Source organism: Elephantulus edwardii, unplaced genomic scaffold (genome assembly GCF_000299155.1).
Source record: "Elephantulus edwardii isolate Elephantulus edwardi_28Jun2011 unplaced genomic scaffold, EleEdw1.0 scaffold00032, whole genome shotgun sequence".
NCBI classification, from domain to species: Eukaryota; Metazoa; Chordata; class Mammalia; order Macroscelidea; family Macroscelididae; genus Elephantulus; species Elephantulus edwardii.
Window position 1 is genome coordinate 3,801,144 of NW_006399782.1, and position 24,112 is coordinate 3,825,255.

The window sequence follows — 24,112 nt, forward strand, 5'->3', positions numbered from 1 at the left end:
GGCGGGCGGCGGCGTGCCTCCTTCTCTCTTTCAATCCTCTTACATGATTTACTAGTTTTCCTTCTATTTTCACAGTCATGGTCTTATGCAGTATTTGTCCTTATGAGATTGAGTTAGTTTACTCAGAATAATGCTCTCCAGTCTCTCCCAAGTTATGTAATATTTCTCAAAATCTTTTCTCCTGACTGCTGCGCAGTATTCCGTCATGTGAATGTACCACAATTTATCAATCCATTGGTTGTTGATGGACATTTGGGTTGTTTCCATGTTCTTGCAATTGTGAAAAATGCTGCTATGAACAGTGGTGTACATTCTGTCTCAGTTTTCATTTCCTTAGAGTATATTCCAAGCAGTGAAATAAACGGATCATATGGAATTTCTATGTTCAGCTTTTTAAGGCAATATGAAACTGCCTTCCAGAGTGGTTGTAACCATTTTACCATCCTACCATAACTGACTCTCCAACTGGTTTTCAATCACATTGGAGGAGTTTGCCCATCTTTCTCCTGTAGAGCAGCTGGTGACCTCGAACCATGTGCCTTTGGGATTGCAGCAATGCTTCTTGCCACTAGGCCACCCAAGATCCCTGAAGTATTCTTTTCTTATGAGACCCTTGTCTGAGATGGTATTGCCAAATGTTTTTCCTCAGTTCATAGGTTTTCTTTTCACCCTGTTGGTAAAAGTTTTTGACGCTCACAGGAATTTAATCTTTAGTAGGTCCCAATCATCAATTTTTTCCTCTCCTGGTTGTATACATACCTGTCTATCATGCTTGCCTTTATTTATCTGCTTATAGATGAATGTTTATTATCACTGATACTGCATGACTGTGTCTGTAATCATGTCTGTGTTTGTTGATTGCATTTCTTGTGCCCCTTTCAGTGTCTTCTTTTTCTTTGGGGATATTGTACTTACATCACTGAAGTCTTTGTTCTTTTGTTTTTGTGGGTTGCTATCTAACAGTCACTTCCCAGGCATCCCCACTCATCTGTCAGTGAGCCATGGGTAGTGCTATGGTACTGACTGGTTTCAGCAGAGCTTCTAGCCACAGACAGAGTAAGAAGAAAGATCTGGTGATCTATTTCCAAAGTATGGGTAATGAAAACATAATGAATCACTCTAGGGTGGTACAGGATGAGGCAACTTGCCATCTTAGTGTGCACATAGTCTTCTGGGCTTGAGGGATGGTTCAACTGCACCTCATAGCAAGAAGAAGTAAGAGCTTCAGGCAAGTGAGGTGCAAATTAGTATCTTCATCCATTTACATGAAAATGGATAAATATGGAACCATATAAATAATTTGTATGCAAATATGCTTGTTATCAAGTCTATATCTAGATATGGAGGAAGGTACTCAGTGGCTCTGTTGTTGTTGTTATGTGCCGTTGAGTCACCTGTGACAAATAGGGACCTTATGTACAGCAGCTCTGAAGCCTGCCCTGACCTGAGTCAGTCTCACTGACTCCGACACACCTATCTCCATTGCCCCAGTTACTGTATCGATCCATCTTATCTGGGGTCTTCCTCTTCTGCACTGTCCCTCCTCCCTTCCAAGCATGTTGTCCTTCTCTAAGGACCAGTTCCTCTTGTGCCCAAAGTATGTGAGACAGAGCTTCACAATCCTAGTCTTCAAGGAAGAACTTGTTGTTGTTAGGTTCTTTCTGTCTAGTTGACTACAGCTCATTCGTAGGGAATGGATCTGAGCTCATTCTCTCCTATACCATCCTCATCATCACTGAACACTCAACCCCACTATTACAGTCACTGTGTCAGTTCATTTCGTTGAAGGTTTTCCCCTCTTTGCTGATCCTCTTCCCCTCTTTGCTGATCCTCTAGTAACTCTAGTTCTGAACAAATCAGCAACAACAACCAAACCCACTGCCTCAGGTTGATTCTGACTCTCAGTGATTCTTTAAACTGTGATAAAACTGTCTGTGGGTTTTCTGAGCCTAAGCTGCCTCTTTTCTCTCCTGTGCAGCAGGCAATGTTTCAGACAGCTGACCTTTTGGTTAGCAACCAAATTCTTTCATTGCCAAAGTGTCTTTGCACAAGCAAAGAAGGTAAGAATTATCCAACTCTAACTACATGTGACATTTTAAGTGCATTATGTACTAACTCTTTTGATTCACACCACACTACATGGTGGAAGTCTTATCATCCTCATTCTACAGATGAGAAAACTGAGGCACAGACAGGGTGAGTAACTTGCTCAGTATCACAAACTAGAAAGAGGAAGTTTCTGGGATTCAAAGCCAGGCCTGTTTTTACAGAGTCCACCTGGCTGAAACTTGGCTTATCAAAATGCTCTCTAGAAGCCAATAAAGCACTAAACTGCCAGACTTAGATGAGATATTCCAGATAAGTCTCATTAAGAAACAATCTCCACTGGCTGGCACTTAGGGATAGCCGGAGACAGCTTATTTTGTCTAAAAATAAGAAAGACTGTGATGGAGAGTCTTACTGGACTTGCAAATGTAAAGGCTTAAGTCATGCTTAATTTATTTGACGAAGATTCTGACTTTTGAAAGTGACTCACCTGATAACAGAAATATGAGAGTCACAGATCAATTGATTAAATAGCCCAAGCTCCTCTGATGGAAAAAGCCTGCCCAATGTGGGAATATGGTATTTTATTTTAAAAAGACTTTATTTTATTCCAGTTGTTGACAATACATACAGAAGATCATATACCCATTAAATAACTTCTAACACACAACTTAGTGACATCGAATGCATGTTTTAAGTTATGCACCCATTTCCATCTTCCCTTATTCAATTGTTCCTCCCCATTAACATAAACTCATTGCTCCTTCACTTCCTAGGTGATCTTTTGAGTTGTTATTATCAATTAGATTTTAAACCCATACTTCTTTAGAAGAGGACCACGCTTACAGGAGACATTTTTTTTTTAAAATTCAGCTAATGACGTTAATTATCCATTATTTTCTTCTCCCTGTTTTTTAGAAATCTTTTTGTAAAAGTAAAAACTCAGTCAGGGGACATATTGCAGTGGGCAAGTGCGTTGTCAGGGACTGCTCCAAAATGCTGAAGAGCAATGATGTCAGTTTGAAGACTGAAGTGTGCCTGATTCAGGTCATTATCTTCTCAATCACTGGTTACACATCAGGGAGCTGGACAATGAATAAGGATGGCAGGAGAACTGATTTTTCTTTTTTTAATTGCAGTGCTAGAGAAGAGTGCTGAATACTCTATGGACTATCAGAAGAATAAACATTACTAAGAGGACTAGGGGGTAGGGGAGAGGGAGGTAATTGTGCAACAATGAGTGAATATTTTTAAAAAGTGAACTAGAGTCGCAAGCGACTCAACGGCACATAACAACAACAACAACAAGGGGAAGGGAAGGAGAGGGAGTAAAATGTGGTGAATGAATGAAAATCTAACTTTTCAGTAAATAAACTTTCATTAAAGTCACAAAAAAAAGTAAAAACTCAGGTTAATCTTCCATATTTTTAAGCCTCTATCTTTTGTATCTTTCTTCTATTTCTCTTTCAGCTTTCAAATAAAATCTTTTTAATATGTTTCTTAGAGTTTAAAATTATAGTGAAACCCTAAACACATGTGACCTTTCCTCTGCTTTTATTCATCACAGTCTTGATTTGGTGAACCTCAACTATTCTTTATTAAATTATTTTTCCTTCAGCTTTCTTTAGTCCTCTTGCTCTTTTCTCTGTCCTAGACCATAAGCCCTTTGAAACACATGCCATTTTCCCGTAAAACTGATGCACCTCTTCATTCATTGAAAATTTTAAGACTTGCTTTCTTTAACCTCTCTATAATTGTTTCTCTTTACAATTTTCCTGCCACAAATCTTGATTTCAACTAATACTGGTCATCTCTTCAGTACTCAGACTTCTCAGTTTGCCCTCCAATCTTCACATGCTTTAGTCCTCTATATTATGTGGTGGTGCTGGTGTTGTTATGTGCCGTGGAGTCGCTTGCGACTCATAGCAACCCTATGCACAACAGCCCTAAACTCCGCTCTGTCCTGTGCCAATCGCACTGTCTCTGACACTCCCATCCCAATTATCCCAGTCACTGAATCAATCCACCTCATAGAGGGCCTTCCCCTCCTGTGCCATTTTTTTTTTTACTATTATGTTTTGGACTTTGTTGTTATGGGAGACATTTTTTACTACTTGAGCTAAACTATGGTTTGAAGAAGACTACAGGGGCTTATTTTTGGATTAAGGTTTAAAGATGATCCAGGCCATGAATTTCTTGGATTCTTATAGTTTTAATTGCTCCAGAAAGTCTGGATTCCATGAGAATTTAGAATTGTGTCATGTGGGAACATTATGAAAACAAGTATCCATTCCTAAGAGTGATCAAAATCAGATTTCAAAAGAAAACTAAGTCACTTTTAATTTACGAATGAGCCACACTAAATTGGCTAATAGGCTAAAACTCTTAAAACTATGCTAGCACCTAGCAAGCACTATGTGTTTGTTAAACTGATAAAGTGTAGACAAATATGTGTGGAAGGAGATATAAGTAGGGCCCTCATGCAACTGAGTTTCTCTTCTCACTTTCTAAGCAGCCCTCACATACTTTGCAAGCAGGAGGCGCCAGCCCTTGGGAAAAAGATACCATGCTTCAAAAAGTCAGTGAAAGAGAAACACCCTCAAAAAGATGATACAACAATGTTGTAACTCAATAAGTGACTGCAACAACAGCCTTGTGAGGGGCAGAGATTGTAAGGAGGTTCAGAACAGGGCAAGATTGAATCTGTTCATAAAATAGCTATGAGTCATAGTCAACTCAGTAGCACCTAACAACCACCACCGCCACCCCACTGGCCTTAGGAAAAGCAGTACTTTCTGATCCCCAGTTTTCTCCCCTGTTAAATGAGAATTATAAAGATTATCAAGAAATTATCAAGAAAATGACTTATTGTAAGTATCATACAATACAAATGAGATAGAGGACAGTGCATCATTTGTAAACTTGAAAGCACTACATCTATTCCTCACTTATCAGCTACCTCATTATCTGATATTTCGCATTTATGGCAACAATAAAAAAATTAATCAGGCAACTTGCACATGAACAACCTACACCCGGCAGTATCAAATGCTAAAGTACAAGGTTAACATTGATTGTGATGGTTAGGACTGTGTATGAGCTTGGTTGAGCCAGAATTCTCAGCGATTTTGCAGGAGTTAATGACAAAACCTGATAGTTACGTTATGATATAGTAACCTTAATTCTGTAATCTTATGTAGGTATTCTCCAGTTTTGCTAAATGTTAATTCCTGCATAATAACTTGGTCTTTGTAACCCAGCCATGTTTATAAGTGAAGAATGAGTGTGTACTAATGCCATTACTATTAATATTATTAATATTTTTTAAATCAGAACTCTTAGGAGTGAAAGTACTTTAAAGCTGTCATGGGGCAAAAAATCCAAGTACTGGTCCTGATGCCCAGAACAACCCATTCTTCTCCTCAACCCCCTCCTGACACAGAGAAGAGTGGGGGCTGAGCCGTGTTCCCGGCACCCAGAGCTGGAACACAGAGTTACTCTCTCCTTTCTTAGAGAATCCAGGCTGCACAAAGTGATTAGGAGTTCCTGGCACCTAGTGTGCCAGAGGAGCAACATTCTGGATTAGATGGACCTTTGTGCAATGCCTGGCAGTTGATGGCTGAGTCTTTGAGCACTGGCAGTGTGAGTTTACATGGATGGTTTTCTAAAGAAATTTTGGAACTCATAACCCATTCCAGAAGTGAGGCTTGCTTGCACAGAGCCAAATAGAACAGCTAGAACTATGGTATGTCCCTCAAGAAAGAATACAAAGACATGGACAACTGTTACTATAAACTAATACATAACCTTACAGAGAGCTCCATTTTCTTCCTAGCACTACTTGGACAAGAACCATAATTATTTATTGCTTTCCTCTAGGATTAAATTAAAGGAGAAAATGAATTTGAATCATCAAATATATGTGAAAGACAAAATTCCATAGATCCTTGGTATAGGAATTAAAAGGCAGCATGGTAATAAGAAGGAAATTTTTACATGACACAGGAGTTTAAGAAAAAAATAGAAATATGCAGACTGATAGGAACCTTTTATTATAAATATAGCTTCTTTTAAAAAAATTTCAGGTGAAAAACAAAGGTAGTTTTATTAGAAAAGATTCATCTCTGAGAGTCTTTGTGAAGGGTCAATCTCTGGAAGTAAATGAAGGGAGAAGGACTGTAAATATATCTTTTTAGCCACTTCCCCGCATGCTATCTTTAGGAGAGGTCAGATGAATTTTGTCTAGGAATATGTAGACCAGGTTTTCATATCTGAAATAATAGGAAGAGGTAACATTAAATGTTTCTTTTCTACCCCATCACTTAGGGAAGGAGTCCTAGGATATAGTGCATTACATATTGAATTGGTAACGGAAAAGCTGTTGTTTTTGTTAGATGCTAATGAGTCAAGTACAAGTTACAGTGACCCTGTCGATGACAGATCTGAACCCTGTCTTATCCTGTGCCATCCTAATTATCTCTGATATCTTAAGCCCATTGTTGTAATCACCACTGATTAATCTACCTTTCCAAGCATGATACCCCTTTCTATTAGGTCTTTACTCTGGACATAAGGCTGCGAACTCAAGGAAGTGATCAGAGAGCAAGAAAGAAAGTTTAAAGCAGATTTATTAGGGGAGCTCCCAGGTGAGGTTTCTTGATCTCAAAATGGAGAATAAGTAAGTCACACTTAGGGCATTTGGGGAGTTTTTATAGCAGGGTCTTCAGGGAGGGAAGGGAAGGACATTCATTGTGGTTTACGGTTCAGTCAGGTAGGTAAGGCTGTACACTCCTTTTGTTGACATGCCATATTCTTTGAATTCTTTATTCTCTCCTGTTGGCCTTGGTTTGGGCCTGACACTACAGTTGCTTTAGTGGGGGGGAAAAGGGTGATGTATCTTTATTCTAGTTACTTCCTGATGAACAGGAGTGAAGATCTGGGGCTCAGAGGCTGGATTGGGTTGGCCTCTGATCAGTACCTGGGAAGAATACGGATGTAATATCAGCTGGTTCACCATTAAGTTGGTCATTTCTTTTATCCTGTGAAGAAAGAATTTAAAAAGGCAGGGAGTAATTAGTAACGATATGTTTATGATTACTACTGGTCCTAGAAAAGGAAGAACCCAGGCTAGAAATGGGTTCTCAAGCCAATTTGGGAGAAGGTTTGTGGTCTTTTGTGTGTTTTTTAACTCTTTGGCTAATTTTGCCAATTTAGAAACATTTTCTTCTACCAATCCTGATTTATTTATATAATAGTAATACAACAGTTGCATTAATCGGTCACAAATCCTGAACTAGGTGGTAAGATCTATCAGCTTTTTTAACTGGTAGGATTGGAGTATTATTGGAGAGTTTGTGGGGATAAAAAGCTCATTGGAAAGTAGGAGAGTAATAATGGGTTTCAAGCCCTTGTGGTGTTTGCAGAGAGAGGGAATTGGGGTCTAACAGGAAAACAGGAGGGGTCTTTCAGGAGAACAGGTTGGTGATGAGAGGCTACAGATGGAGTATAAAGACCCCACATGACAGAGTTGACAACATCTGGTGACAGAGGTAGTGTAGAAAGGGGCTCAAGGGAAGGAGTGCTAAGAGGGATAGAACTAAAGGCTGGTCAGGTGAACTAGGTTCATTTGACTCCCAGTGAAACATGGCTCAAAGTTTAGACAGGAGGTCTCTTCCTAGCAAGAGAGTTGGACATGGCGGGATAAGTAGAAAGGAATGGGTGAGTACTCTTTTGTAGAGGGTAATGAGAAGGGGTTGAGTGGTAAAAGGCTTAAAAGGGAGGCCATCAATCCCCATTACTGAGACCTGGAAAGGAAAAATGGAACATGAGAAGGAAGGAAGCTCTGAAAAGGGAGCCCCCATGTCAACTGGAAAAGAAACTGGCTTATCTACCACCTTAAGGGCAACCCTGGTCTTGCCAAGGGTGATGGGGTTGTTAAGTCTGGGCATCTTCAGTCTTCAGACACTAGGCCTAAGAGGCCAGCCAGGATGGGGACCAGATTTGGTGAAGGGGCTACCCTACCACTGCTAGGCTCCAAATTGCAGTCGGCATTCCAATGGCTCAGTGTCCTACAGATGGGGCAAGGCGGAATTGGAGGGTGAGGGTTAGGGCAGCAGTTGGCCCAATGACCCTCTTTGCTACACTTGATGCATGCACCAGGAGGTAACCAATTAGTTGAACAAGACACTGTTTTCTGACCCTTTACTGATGCTGTTTATAAGGTAGCAATCAGGGCTTGGGCCTACAGATTCGCCTTCCATCAGGCACAAATCTCCCTATCAGCCTCTTCCTGTTCCTGTTGGGCATTGCAAAGTTTAAAGGCCACGTTTACCAGGTCTCAAATGGGTGTTTGGGGGCTGTCTTTAGCCTTTTTGAGTTTATTTTTTGATGTCAGATGTTGATTTGGTAATAAAATGAGAAGCTAGGATGGTGGCCCCTGCTGGGGAGGTAAGTTCTAAGTGGGTGTACTGGGTTAGGGCTTTGGTGAAGCAGTTAAGGAAAGTGCCTGGGTTCTCATCTCTAGCTTGGGTAATCTCCCTGAGTTTATCAAAATTGACTGTTTTATGGGAGATGGCATGTAGGCCAGCCAATAGGCACTGAATCATACAGTTGCATCTGGCTTGACTTTCCTTTCCTGTGGTTGTATATTGGTAGATCCAATCTGGCTCTTGCCAGGGGACAGCCTGGGAGCCAACTGGCATAGTGCTGTCTGTTAAATGTACTTGGTCTGTGTGGTGCCGGGTGGCAGTGAGAACATGCTTTTTTTTTGTCTGGTGTCAGAATAGAGGATAGTACAACAAAAAGATCATGCCAGGTGAGATAGTTTTTCTGGGTCAGGTACCTAAACTCTTTGATATAGGTTTTTGGGTCTTTGGAAAATGAGCCTAAACATTTTTCACTTTGGGAAAGATTGGTTAGGGAGAAAGACATGTGGACAAGATTGGGACACTCAATATCCACAACTTCCTGAAGAGGACAGAGAAGAGACTCTGTCTGGTGGAACTGGGTATGGCTGTTGTTGTTATGCGCCATCGAGTCGCCTGCGACTTATAGCGACCCTATGTACAACAGCCCTAAACTCCGCTCTGTCCTGTGCCAGTCGCACTGTCTCTGACACTCCCATCCCGATTACCCCAGTCACTGAATCAATCCACCTCATAGAGGGCCTTCCTCTCCTGCGCTGTCCCTCCACCCTCCCAAGCATGATGTCCCTCTCCAAGGACCGGTCCCTCCTTACAACATGTCCAAAGTATGTTAGACAGAGCCTCAGAATCCTTGCCTCCAAGGAGCCACCCGGTTTAACCCTTTCCAGGACAAATCTGTTTGTTTCCCTAGCAGTCCATGGTATTCTCAATACTCTTCTCAAGCACCACAGCTCAAAGGCATCAATTCTCCTTCTATCCTCCTTGGTCATTGTCCAACTCTCTGATGCATAACAGGTGATTGCAAAGACCATGGCCTGTATCAGATGCACCTTAGTCTCCAAAGAGATACCATTGCTCTTCAGCACTTTGGAGAGGTCCCTAACTGCAGACTTTCCCATCACAATGCACCTTTTAATTTCCTGGCTGCTGGTGCCAAGACTGTTGACTATGGCGCCAAGCAAACTAAAGCTGTGTACAATCTCAATCTCTTCACCATCCGAAAACCCTATGTACTTGGGTATGGCTAGCAACTGGAAATGTAAGGGGGGTGGGGAATTGAGTCTAGGCTAGTTGGAGCAGAAGGAGGGACAGTTTCCAAGATGTGGGAGGGGAAGCTGAGAGAGGAAGTCTACAGGGTCTGAAAAAGCAGAGTCATCTGGAAGAGATGAGGATGAGTCCTGGGAGGGAGTAAGGGAAGGGGATGATTTGTTATTGGGATACTTAATCAGTGAAGACGTTTGGGCTTAAAGAATCTGCACAGCTTTGCAGGTCTTGCAGAGAGAGGGATGGGAGCGTAAATAAAAGAAAACTTGGACATATGGGATTTCTAGCCATTTCTGAGTTCATCAGCAGAAATTGTCAAGATCTCGAAGGGTATTGAAATAAAAAATCTTGTTCTCAGGGCATCAAGAGTCATTATCTAACTAGTATTATGGCCATACCCTGTTACAGTAAAAGGTCAGTCTCTTGGGGCAAGGTCCTCAGCCAGGCCTAAGTTTGAAAGATTCAAAAGGAGGCAGCCCAAGGCACTGTCCTTTGGGGGTTTAGACATATGGCTACCCATGGTGGCCAGGTCTGTGGATGAGGAGAGCCAAGATTCAGAGCATCCTCTGAAAGCTGGAAGCCTCAGATTCTATGAAAGACTAAAGATGGCATGGACACCCCTATCACAATGAATAGCCTGGAAGAAGCACCTGGTGCTTGGGTGGGCTCCTGACACAGAACTGTGATTTTGGGGTATGCACAGACTGGAGTCCAGTACAGACCTAAATCTCAAGGGAGTTAAAAAAAACAAAAACAACAAAAAACCCACAAAACAAAAAAACAAAAAAAAACGTAGAAGGCCAAAATGACTTGGAGACTAAAACGCCCGGGAAGTTTTATGAACAATTGGATCTAACTTTAGTAGCCTCCAAGAAAGAGGAGAGGAGAATACAGAAAGCAGAAGAACAAAAGGGGCAGAGATTCCTTGACAGGAGGAGGCACTGGATAGTTTTCAGCAGATCTTCCCCCAGAATAGAGGCAGCAGTGGACAGGAAGAATGAGGAGTTTAGGGAGAGTGGACACTTTGACAACTGGAAATAGGCACAAAAATGATAAGAGCAGACAATGGAGGGTCTGTCCCCTCAGTCCATGCAGGCATCCCTCCAGCTGTGCCCCTCACAGGGTAAACTGTGTCTTAGCATAGGTACGTCCATACACACCCCAGGCTTGGTTGGAGTTACTAGGGATTCTCCAAATCACCACTAAACCAGATGACAACACCACAGAACTGTGTGTGGGCACCCATTCAAATTCCATGGCTTTGGAGTAGCATCAGCCATGGAGCCTCTTCACAAGCACTCAAGTTATCCACTCAACAGACACACACATAGAACAGGAGAAGGGGAGAGAAGCAGGATGTTACATTACTGTTTGATGTCTTGACACTGTGCAAGATGGTAGGTTCAAGAGAGAGAGTGAGGGGTGCCACACTCGCCCCAGAAGAGGGCAGGGGTACAACACACCTTGACTCCTCTCCCAGGTTTTGGCACCAGATGTTAGGTATTCACACTGGATATAAGGCCACATACTCAAGGAAGCGACCAGAGAGCAAGAAAGAAATCTTAAAGCAGCTTTATTAAGGGAGTTCCTGGGTGAGGTTCCTTGGTCTCAAAATAGAGAACTAGGAAGTTTCACTTAGGGTATTTTAGGGAGAGTTTTTATAGCAGGGTATTCAGGGAGGGAAGGGAGGGACATTTCATTGTGGTTTATGGTTCAGCCAGGTGGATGAGGCTGTTCACTAATTTTGTTGACATATCTTATTCTTTGAATTCTTTATTCTCCCCCCTTGGCTTTGGTCTGGGCCTAACACTTTCCAAGGAACAGCCTTTGCTATCAACATGCCAAAAATATGTGAGATAAAGTTTTATCGTTCTTTCCTTTAAGGAGAATTCTGGCTGCACTTTGCCCAAGACATACCTGTTTGCCAAGGGATGTTCAGTGCTCTTCTCCAACACCACAACTCAAAGACATAAATTCTTCTGTAATTCTTATTAATTATTCAGTTCTCAGAACCATGACAAATTATTGAAAAGACCTAGGCCTGAATCAGGCACACTTTAGTCTTCAAACTGATGTCATTAGTTCTCAGTAACTTGGAGAGATCTCTGACAGCAGACTTGCCAATGTAATACATCTCTTGAACTCCTGACTGCTAGTACCAAGGGTGTTGATTTTGGATCCAAGTAATATGAAATAATTGACAATTTCAACCTCCATCTATCATGATGTTGCCCATCAGGCCAGTGGTGAGGATTTTTTTCATCTTGATGTTGACATGTAATCCATATTGCAGGATGTTGTAGTCATTTATTATCTGGGATGTGAGAACACAGCCCTGCTGAGGAAAGAACATGCAAACAGACAAAGAGAGTAAAAGAGACACAGGTTGTCAGGTCAAAAAGACTTTATTTCTTCTCAGCATATGTAGAGAATACAACCATTCAATTACTTATCAGATAATCCCTACACAATTAATAATTATCTCAAAGACCAGAAAGTAGTATATCTAACAATTATCTTTGGGGCTAGAAAGAAATGTGTCCTTGAGTATCCAGGATCCAGGACTTTTTTCTACTCAGATAGTACTAACAAAGACACAAAAAGCTTCTCTCTATTTACTGTAAATTCTTTTTTTTAATTTACTGTAAATTCTTAAGGACAGTAGCTTCTCTTAAATCTATGTTTTCTACAGGCTCTCAAGAACTTTAGTTTTCACAGCTGCTCTTCTGGGTCTTATGAGGTATCATGAAAGCAACCTGTTTTTCTTGTGCTTGTTTTGTAAGCTGTTTTCAGATAGCTTCTCACTGAGTGTTCCCAACAGTATGTCTAAACTAGCACACAGACAAATCATCTGTTAGCTGAAACGTGTCAATCAATATCCCATCAATCCCTGGGGCCTTATTTTTTGCCAATAATTTCAGATCAGTTTGAACTTCTTCCTCCATTATCATTATCATTATCATTATCATTATCATTATCGTTATCATAGTCTTAGATGTAGAGCCCAGAATGGAAGTCACTAAAAACAAGGAAGAACAGCTACAACTCTTTGATAACTGATATGTGAGATGTACGGAAGTATGAAGGTAGGACAACTGGAAGTTGTAAAAAAAATGAGATAGAATGCATGAATGTTGATATTCTAGGCGTTAGTCAACTGAGATGGATGGGCATGGGTCACTTTGAAACAGACAGTCATATTTTCTATTATGCCAGGAATGAGAAAATGAGAAAGAATGGTATTGCAGTCACAGTGAAAAAGATAATATCTATGTCTATCCTAAAGTACAATTTTGTGAAAGATAGGAAACTCTGATGGCCTAGTAATCCCTGGTTTTGGGATTAAGCTGTGCTGCAATCACAAAGAATGAGGGTGGCATAGGAGAGGACAAGGTTAAAATCTATTGTTCATAGGGTCACTATGTATCATACTCAACTCAATTGCACCTTCTACCACCAACAACAATATATTGTAAGTAAGAAGTTCTGGTGGTACAGTGGTTAAACACTCATCTGCTAACTGGAAGATCAGCAATTCCATTTCCCCAGGAGCTCCACAGCGCATAGATGTTATTAGCTTCTGTAAAGATTTACAGCCTTAGAAACTACAGTGAAGTTCTGTAGAGTTGGCCGGATTCACTGGAGTACAGTAGTTATAATGTGTTGGAACATTTTCTGGGTGTGGGAAGGAGCAGTAATGAATTTTGTTTAGCACAAAGAGGATGAAGACACTGGAAGAAGCGGGTAGAGCAAGTGCAAAGCCTCCTATTAATTTGTAGTTATTCACACACACACAAAAAAGAGAACTTTTTCAAATGTCCTTTTAAAATCTAGATGGCTGCCTTGGTATGACTGGAGAGATCTTTCTTGGAGCCAAAGAATTTAAAGATGGTCATATGACTACTTAAGAGGACTTGAGACCCAGTCAATGCCAAACAAACCAAAACAAGACCTGGAACCACAGAACAAAACAGCCCCAACTCAGTCAGGTCTCCATCTGTGCTCACGAGACTCACACGTTCTCGTGGGTTAACTTGAGCAGAAAGGAAATGTGTGATCTCTTCTCTCCTGTTGAGGCCTGAACCCAAAGAGAAGATTGATGATAAGATGGAGAAATCAGTCCCAAGGGAAGATATTTTTAGGGCAATTCAGCTAGTGAGGCAGATAGCAAGGACACAGGGAGGGGACACCACACCTGAGGAGCCTTCTGTCTGGACTACTGTTGGCTGGCTCTCAGTTCTTGGTCCTCGAAGGTCCTTTGGACATGCCAGGATTCTTCTTCTCCCTGAGGCAGCTCTCTCCTTGGCTGGCCTGTTAATACCCCAAACAATTAATAATTCTCGTGGCCTAGTGGATAGGTAGTTCCTTTGCCAACCCAAAGAGAGATGGTTGAATCCACAAGCTGCTCTGCAGGAGGCAGATGGGCAGTCCCCTCTCCTATGATTTATAGCCTCTGAAAAGCTGTTAAAAGGTTAGCTATGAATCAGTTCCAACTCCATGGCAATGAACTTGAGTCTTTTTCCTTCCGAAGACTGGAGTCATATTAGTTTAGTGTTGCGGTTTTTCTCAGATGCTAGGGTCTTGGCCATATTAATTCTTTCCTTGTAGGTGGCCTTGGAATTTCTTTATTCCTTCTCTTGTAGAGGATCCTTAAATGGTGTTTCTCTTCTTCTGTATGTGTATGTAATCTGCTTTTCATATTATTAAGAAATCATTTTATCTCAAACCCATTCTACTTCTATCAGATCTAGTTAACATAATTAGCAAAATTCAATTTCCAAACACATGCAGGAGTTAAGATCATAACATATTGGTGGTGGTGGTGGTTGTTGTTGTTATGTGCCGTCGAGTCATTTGCGACTCATAGCGACCCTATATACAACAGCCCTAAACCCTGCTCTGTCCTGGGCCAATCTCATTGCCTCTGACACACTCATCCTGATTATCCCAGTCACTGAATCAATCCACCTCATAGAGGGTCTTCCCCTCCTGCGCTGTCCCTCCACTCTGCCCAGCATGATGTCCCTCTCTAAAGACCTGTCTCTCCTTACAACATGTCCAAAGTATGTCAGGAGAAGCCCCAGAATCCTTGCCTCCAAGGAGCAGCCTGGTTTAATCCTCTCTACGATGAATCTGTTTGTTTTCTTGGCAGTCCATGGTACATTCAATACTCTTCTCCAGCACCACAGCTCAAAGGCGTCAATGCTCCTTCTATCCTCCCTAGTCATTGTCCAACTCTCTGATGCATAACAAGTGATTGCAAAAACCATGGCCTGTATCAGGCGCCCCTTAGTCTCCAGAGAGACACCGTTGCTTTTGAGTACTTTAGAGAGGTCTCTAACCGCAGACTTTCCCGTTGCAATACGTTTTTTGATTTCCTGGCTACTGGTGCCAAGAATGTTGACCATGGAGCCGAGCAAACTGAAGCTGTGAACAATCTCAATCTCTTCACCATCCATCCTGATGCTACTGATTGGTCCAGTGGTGAGAATTTTTGTCTTCTTGACATTGAGCCTCAGTCCATACTGAAGGCTGCAGTCCTTGACCCTCTGCAGTAAGTGCATGAGGTCCTCCTCAGTTTCAGCGAGCAGGGTTGTGTCATCTGCATAACGCAGATTGTTGATAGATCATCCACCAATTCTAACGCCATGCCTCATAGAGCCCAGCCTCTCGGATAATCTGCTCTGCATACAAGTTGAAAAGGTATGGAGATAGGACACATCCCTGGCGTACACCCTTCCCAATTTGAACCATGCAGTGTTGCCCTGTTCTGTTCTGACGACTGCCTCTTGGTCCAAGTATAGGTTTCGCATTAGCACTATTAAATGTTCTGGGATTCCCATTCTTCTCAGAGTCAGCCACAGTTTGTTATGATCCACGCAGTCAAATGCCTTTGCATAATCAATGAAACACAGATAGACATTCTTCTGGTATTCTCTGCTTTCAGCTAAGATCCATCTAACATCAGCTACAATATCCCTAGTACCACGACCCCTTCTAAACCCAGCCTGGACTTCTGGCAGTTCTTTGCTGATGCACTGTTCCAGTCGTTTTTGGATAATCTTCAGTAGAATCTTGCTTGCATGTGAAATCAATGATATTGTTCTGTAGTTTCCACACTCTGTTGGGTCGCCCTTCTTTGGGATGGGAACAAATATAGACCTCTTCCAATCAGTTGGCCAAGTGGTTGTTCTCCAGATTTCTTGGCACAACTTGGTGAGCACATCCACGGCAGCATCTGTTAGCTATTGGTGGAGGAGGGTATAATGTAATCTACAATATAGGCCCCAACATTATTTCTGACAGATTGGTGTTCGTTCTCTGTCTAACATTCTCCAGGGATGTAAATTCTTGGTATCTTCATTGTAGCCTCAACTCAGGAGTTTCCCAAACTGATGCTGGCAAAGAATAGTGAATATATTATAGACTATTCAGAAGACATAGAGTTATTATAGGTCACAGACAACTCAATGGCACATGACAACAACAACAAACTCAGAAGAAGTTCCTCTACTGTTCATAAGGTTTTCAAAGGCCTGTTAGTTAAGGAGTGGATGGTCAATTCTGCTTCCTAGTCTGTCTTGATCTAGGAGCTATATTAAAACCTGTCCACCATGGGTAACTCTTATGGCATTCGACATACCAGTGGTGTAGCTTTCAGCATCACAGCAGACCACAAGTTATTTCAGTACAGACAAGTTCTGAACCTATTAGAACAATATTCTCCCAAACACAACAAACTGTCAATTTAGTATGCAACTCTAATAGCAAATCAGCCTTCACAGCACATGGTCAACTAAATAAAAACAATCTACCTTCCAGAATCCAACTGCTTCAAACAGGAGGCTCCAAACTGGAGCCTCTTAGGCAGGACCCAATCAGCCTTTTGGAGAAGAGCACTTAACATTCCATGGACGGCCAAAAGAACAGACAAATATGCCTTGGAGAGGGTGCAACCAGAGTACTCTTTGGAAGCAAGGATGATGAGGCTTCGCCTCACATACTTTGGGCATATTTTTAGGAGGGGCTATTCCTTGGAGAAGGGCATGATGCTTGGAAGGTCAGTAAAAAAGAGGAAGAACCTCGGCCAGAAAGATTGACACGGTGACTGCTGCAATGGCTCTTGTGTGTCAGGAAGCGGGAGGATGGCACAGGATAGGACAGGATTCAGATCTGTTTTTCATGGGGTCACTATGAGTTGTACTTGACAGCACCTAACAACAACAACAACAATGACTCAGAAGAACAGATAAGTCTACCTTGGAAGAGCAGCCAGAATATTCCTTAAAAGTGAGGGTGGCAAGTCAATTCATGAATAAAAATGTCGCAACAACAATGACAAAATTGAGAATGATAAGACTTCATTTCATAATTTGGACATGTTAATCAGGAGGTACTACTATCCCCTTAAGAAGGATTATCATGCTTGGTAAGTCGTTGTTATTTTTGTGTACCTTCGAGTTGGAAGCGACTCACAACTGACCCTCCAGCAGATTTTCACAGACAGTGACTTGCACAGAGGGAGATTGCCCATCTTTTCCCCCCAGAGCAGCTGCTGGACCTGAACTTGTCCTTTTGGGTTTGCAGCACTGCTTCTTACCACTGAGCCACCAGAGCTCCCAAAAGAAGAGTGAATTTAGAAAAAGAAAACATCTTCAACTAGATGGATCAACATGTTGGCTGCAGCAAAGAATTCAAATATAACAATGACTGTGAGAATTGCACAGAACTACACAGTGTTTCCTTCTGTCCATGGCTTGCTGTGAATCAGAACTAACCTGAGGGCTTCTAACAGTAATAATCATTTTGGAAGCAGATTGTTATTTCCTGCATTCATTTATGCAAGCCTGCCCAGCCTTTTGAGTCTATAATCCCTAACTACTAAAAAGGGCTAAACTCTGTTACCTTCTACCTCGCAGAGTCAGCACAGAACATCTTTCAAAGAGTAAGGAATGTGGTGATTACGACTATGATATTTTCTTTGCCTTTTGTTCCACTAGCAAAACACCTACCACTCTTTTCTCTTTAAATCTTGATTAAAAAGGGAACATGAAACTTGGAACATAAAACTATGAGAAAGGGTGATGGAAGTGGGGGAGCTGAGGCCTGGGAGTGGGGAGGAAAGGATTGGAAATTAGAGGCCTGAATAACTGACCTTGGCCTCCAGCAGCCTGACTAAACGTCAGCTCAGTACAACCTGCCAATAGCTTGCACTAGCAAAGAGCAACTTTACTTGCCAAAAGCAACCAGAAAATTGTTGCCTCAAGCTATCCAGAGTTAAAAGCACACAGCATCGGTCACAGCCCATGGCTGAGAACACGGTTTCTCTCTTATGCTTCTTATGAGACAAATTGGCAGTATTAGACTGTCTGTGTTATGTACCTTCACCTATTTTCTTCCTAGATCATGGAGAAAGTAGTTTAAGATTACCGAGTTAAATTCTAAAGCCTTGGAATGGTTCAGAAAGGTTAAAGTAGATTTTGTTGTAGGTAAATGGGCTATGATTTGTACTACTATAAACATGAACAATGGTAATTGAAAGAACAGTTCATGGTAATGTCAAAGTTGGCTCAAAAGATAAAAAGAAGAAAGAGACTGTCCTTTTGTGCAATGTCAATTGCATAGGGCAACTTTTTACAAGTTTGTGACCATAGCATTCAAGTCAATTCTGACTCAGAGAAATTCTTTTGAATAGACCTAACCCACAGGTTTTCCAAGGCCCATAGTCTTTTCAATTACTTGCTATGCATCTGAAAGCTGGATAATGAATAAGGATAACAGAAGAGTAGATGTTTCTGAGCTGTGGCATTGGAGAAGAGTATGAAATATCCCACGGACTGACAAAAGAACAAGCAGATGTGTCTCGGAGAAGGTGTGGCCAGAGTGCTCCATGGAGTCAAGGATGAAGAAGCTTTGTCTCAAATACTCTGGGCATGTTACTAGGAGAGGCTAGTTCTTGGAAAGCGATATTATGCTTGGAAAGGCAGAGAGTCAGCAAAAGAGAAGAAGACCCTCAAGGAGATGGATTGACACAATGACTGCAACAACGGGCTTGAATGTGTCAGAGATTATGAGGATGGCACGGGATAGAGCAGAGTTCAGATCTGTTGTTCCTAAGGTTGCTCCACTCAATGACACATAACAACAACAATAAGCTTTATGACAGCAGACAGCCTGTTTTTTTCTCACAGAGAGGCTGTTGGGTTGGAACTTCTGTTCTTTTGCTTAGTAGCTCGACTGCCTTACCAGGACTCAGTAACAGTATTGATTGTTTCAATCCCTTTTTAAAGGATTTAACAATAGTGGGTGAAATGGAAGGAACAAACAGCAGAGAATTCTTATGTCTCTTTCAAATAGTAGGCAAGAAACTGAAGACAGGACTGTGATGCTTTGGATGTTGCCAACAAATTGGGATCATCTAAACTGAGTCCAGCTGGCTAATTCTCACCATGAAAAAAATGAAGCGATCCATCTTGAGGTGATTGGTGTGTATGGTGTGAGATGTGGATCCTGTTTCAGCTTTCTGCATGTGGCAGTCCAGTTTTTCCAGCATCATTTGATGAAGGGGTTGTCATTTCCCATTTGGTAGGCTTTATTTCCTTGTTGAATATCAGTCAACCATAGATAGCTAGGTCTATTTCTAGGCTTTCAATTCTGTTTCACTAGTCTATGTGCCTGTCTTTGTACCAGTACTATGTTGTTTGTGTTACTATTGCTATATAGTACATTTTGAGGTCAGGGAGTGCTATGCCTCCCACTTCATTTTTGTTTTTCAGATGTGCTTTGCTTATTTGGGGTCTCTTTACTTTCCAAATAAACTTGAAAATTTCCGTTTTGATCGCCTTGAAAAATGAATTTGGTATCTGCATTGGGATTGCATTGAATATGAATGGGCAAAAGACTTGGAAAGAATTTTCATAGAGGAAGATATTAAAATGGCCAACAGATATAAGAAAAAATACTCCAAATCACTGGTAATAAGAGAGATGCAAATCAAAACCACAATTAGATACCATATCACTCCAGTAGTAACAGCAAAGTTTAACAGGACAGCAAGTAATAAATGTTGGAGAGGATATCTTATACATTGTTAGTGGCATTGAAAAATGGTACAACCACTCTGGAAGACAGTTTGGTGCTTCCTCAACACAAAAATTCCGTATCACCCACTTATTCCACTGCTTGGAATATATCCCAAGAAAATGAGAACTGAGGCTCAATTGGAGACTTGTACGCCAATATTCACAGCAGCATTATTCACCATCGCAAGAACAGCACAGACACCCAACAACAAATGAATGAATTGAGATGCTGTGGTACATTCATACAATGGAATATTATGTAGCATGCAGGAGCAATAATTTTGTAAATTACTACCTAACTTTGGAGGGACTGGACAGCATTATGCTGAGTGAACTAACTCAGTTCCACAAGGACAAATACTGTATAAAACCATTATTATAGAATGAGTATGAGGCTCCTAGGGGAGGGGAGGGTGGAAGCAGAGGGGTGAGGATGGGGGGGCATTGTTAATCATAGGGTTGCACAATTCAGTGGGAGGGGTGAAGAAAATAGGATGTATATTTTGTGAAAAACAATAACAAAATGTAAATAAATCAGTATAAAATTTAAAAAAAGAATCTAAAGACAAACAAAAACAACAGATTCATCATCACTCACTTGCTGAAAGATTCTGTTAGTATTCCATGATTTGCAACAATTCACAGTGCAGCCAGGTGTCATCTTTTCTTTTTTCCACCTAGTTGATTCTGACTCACAGAGATTCTATTGAGCAGAGTAGTCCTATCCCATTGGGTTTCCAAGGTCATCTTTCTTTTTTAAATCTAGCAACATGAAACAAACAAAAATATTCCAACAATCTAGTTTAGGGAAAGGGTGTACATAGGGCTAGACAGAAGCTGAATATGGAAATAATGTCACTTCTGTAGAAAATAACTCAAATCTCATCGTGAGATTAATTCCTCTGCTTAGAACCATTCAATGGTTTTCGTGTTTTGGGGGAAAAGCCTACATTTAATAGCCTGGCACCTGATCTTTATCTATCTCCCTACATTCCTGTTCTGTTCACAGTCCTTTTGAACCCTGTGAATTGGTTACCAATGTCTTCTTTAGGTTTCTGTCATAATCTTTCTCCCCCATCTTTGGACTCATTATTTTGTCCACCCAGATCATTGCCATACTCTGCCTTTAACTCCTATCAGTTTACCCCTTTCCTCAAGAAATTCTTCCCTAACCACTAGACTAGATAAACAAACACTAGCACTTTCCCCCACTCCATGGGTTCCAGAATACATATATCTGGATATTTATCACATTTATTGTTAATTCTTCCTTTATATCTGGTTTTCCTTCTCTGTGTCTACGTAGGGAATGAGGACAGGGACTGGATCTTATTTATGATGCATTTTTTGCATCTTGAAGTGGAACTGGTTTATAATCCAAGTGCAATACATTTTGTTCGGTTAGTGACTAAAGAGTTCGAGAAGAAGGAAGAATATTTAATATTTATAGACTTTTAAAGCCTGAGGTAATTTTCTTTTCTTTCTTATAAACAGAATTCACTCCTATTCAAGGAGGTAAGGATCATTCATTGTCCTAAGGTCACACAGAGAAGGAGAATCCATAAAGCTCTTGATGCAATAAAATTCTGAAGAACTGAAACTCTACTGGACTGCTTTTTTTTTTCAGATCCCATGATTTCTTTTTTTTTAAAAATTTTATTATTTTTGTGTGTGTGTGTGTGTACCGTCAAATCAGATCTGACTGGTACAGGAGGAGATTGTCCCTCCTTCCTCGGCAGAGGATCTGGTGGGTTCGAACCGTGCGCCTCTGGGATTGTAGTTGCAGCTCCTTGCCACTAGGCCACCAGAGCTCCCCTAGATCCCATGATTTCCACAAGGTGCAGTCTTACCACTTTTTATTGCTCTCTACTTAATGGAAAAGGGAACTCTGGTGGCTTAGTGCTACCTTTCTTCTGAGTCAAATCTACCAGTGACTCCAAGGGAGAAAAATGAGCAATCTCTTTTTGTACCAGTTACAGTATCTCAAAACTTGCTAGAGGCACAGAGCAGTTCCAACTCCACAGTAATGAGTCTGAGATATTGGCAACTTTCTATCTTACATGAATTCTCCTTTTTGCATGTGTTTTGTTTTTTATTATTTTTTTAATGGTTTTTCATCTTTAGACCCTGGATAGTTAACCTCTGGATGCATATGACTCTATCTGTTCTCATTCTACTTTGTAATCTTACCTCTTTCTTAAACAAGTTACCAAGCCTTGGTAAAATTAGCTCTTGACCAACAAATTTATTATAGGGAGTTCTTTCTACAACATCAGTCAGTTGACCTTTCCTCTTTCTTCCTGCCCTAACAACCAATTCCACTCCATCAGTCTCTTCCAGCTTTCACTGGACTACAACCAAACTGGGTTTTCTTTGGTGATTTTGCTCACAGAGAATATTAAATAAGCCACAGACTTTCAAAAGAACCAACAAATCTGTTTTGGAAGAAGGGCTGCCATTGTGCTTCTTGGAGGCATGGATGGTGGGACTTTGTTCCAGATGCTTTAGACATGTGTTTTGAGGGGCCAGTCCCTGAGAAGGGCATCATGTGAGGTAAAGGAGGTCAGCAGAAAAGAAGAAGTCTTTTGTTGAGTCGGTTGACATAGTGGCTTCATAAACAGGTGTCAGCACAACAATGATTGTGAAGATGTTGCAGGATAGGGCCATGTTTCGTTCTGGTGTACATAGGGCTCAATGGCACCTAACAACAGTTCAGTTTTTAGGAAAATGCAAATAATTACCCACAGTGGAGTTTTAGCTGCTGCTTAAGGGGAAGATGAGGGTGCTCTGGGGCCTCAGTGGTAAATGGCTACACTGCCAACCCTAAGGCATGTTGTTCTAATCCCCTAGCTGCTCCACAGGATAAGGATGAACAATCTCCTCGCGGGATTGATGGCCTCTGAAAGCCTGAGTGAGAGCTTTTATGGTACCTTCAGTTCCCACCAACACAACAAAGGGAAAAATGAGAGGATTTGATCGTCTTCCCCAGTGTGAGTGACCACATCACAATTGCCACTATCATATTTGACAACAGGGCTGCTGGCGATAAATATAAAAGGGTGGTAAACCCAAGATTCCTCACAGAACCAGTCTTGAAAATAATATCCAGCTGGAGGCCTATTGAGTTCAAAGGCCTGGTCTGAGTGGGGAGATGCCAATGGGAATGTGTGCTTTGACCTCAGAGAGACCCCGTCATTCATTAATCTGCCGTACTTACAGAGCTCTTCTGGGGCAGGCTCTGTGTTAGGTGCTGGAGATCTAGTGCTCTGCCCTTCAGACGCTAATTGCCTGGGGTAGAAGTAAGGTCTTATGTGAAAGAGCTTTTCTGTTGTGTTATGTAAGATTGACATTAACTCTTCTGTGACTGAGTTGGTTTTTTTACTTTAAATTCTTTGTTGATCAAGTGTTTGGGTTCCCCCCCCCCTCAAGTGTATGCTTTGAAACTGTCTCCCTGGATGCTGTAGGTAAGATTAATGTGGCCTTCTGGACTCTTCGGATAAGGTTGGTGGGGTCGGTATGTTTGTCTCAACTCCACATGGTAGAATTGGCAGAATGTGTATGTCCAATTGGCCTATGGGACTCATATTTCCATCCAAACTCTGTTAAAAGTTGGTGAGACAGGATGCACCAAGGTATACTATTTCAATGTGAAAACAATAATCAGAGCAACATGCCTGTGTCTGTCATTGCAAATAGTTATCCTGATGACTGTATGTAGTGTCATTTAGAAAGCATCTGTCCAATAAACTTCAGAGGAGGACTATATAGATGGGTGTTTTATATCCCATACATCATGAAAGGGTTTTTAAAAGATGTCATGTAAATACAAACATAGTTCTGCATGAAGGAGAGACCTATAAACATAGATCCACAATGCAGTTATTCAAATTTTTTGGAGGAAAGAAAACCAAAAAAGAAGTTAGATTATGAAACAGATAATATGTATTTCCTCCCTTCTACCTCTATATGCTGAGGCACCCCAAAAGCAAGCAGTTTGAATCTACCAGGTGCACCATGGACAATCTCATCCACTGAGATTTACAGCCTCTGAAAACCTGATGGAGATTTAGCTAAGAGTCAATTCCAACTTGACAGCAGTGATTTTTACTTATACCCATCTTAGGGAGCCCTGGTGGCTTAGCCCCCAAGGAGTTTTGTTGTTTACCCAAGGCCATGCCTCTCTGGCAGTTTGAGTTCATCAGTGACAGCAGGGGAGAAAAATGGGTGATCTCCTCTCATGTAATTTACAGCCTGGAAACCCAATGCGTCTGTTAGTTCCAGCCAGATGGCAATCAG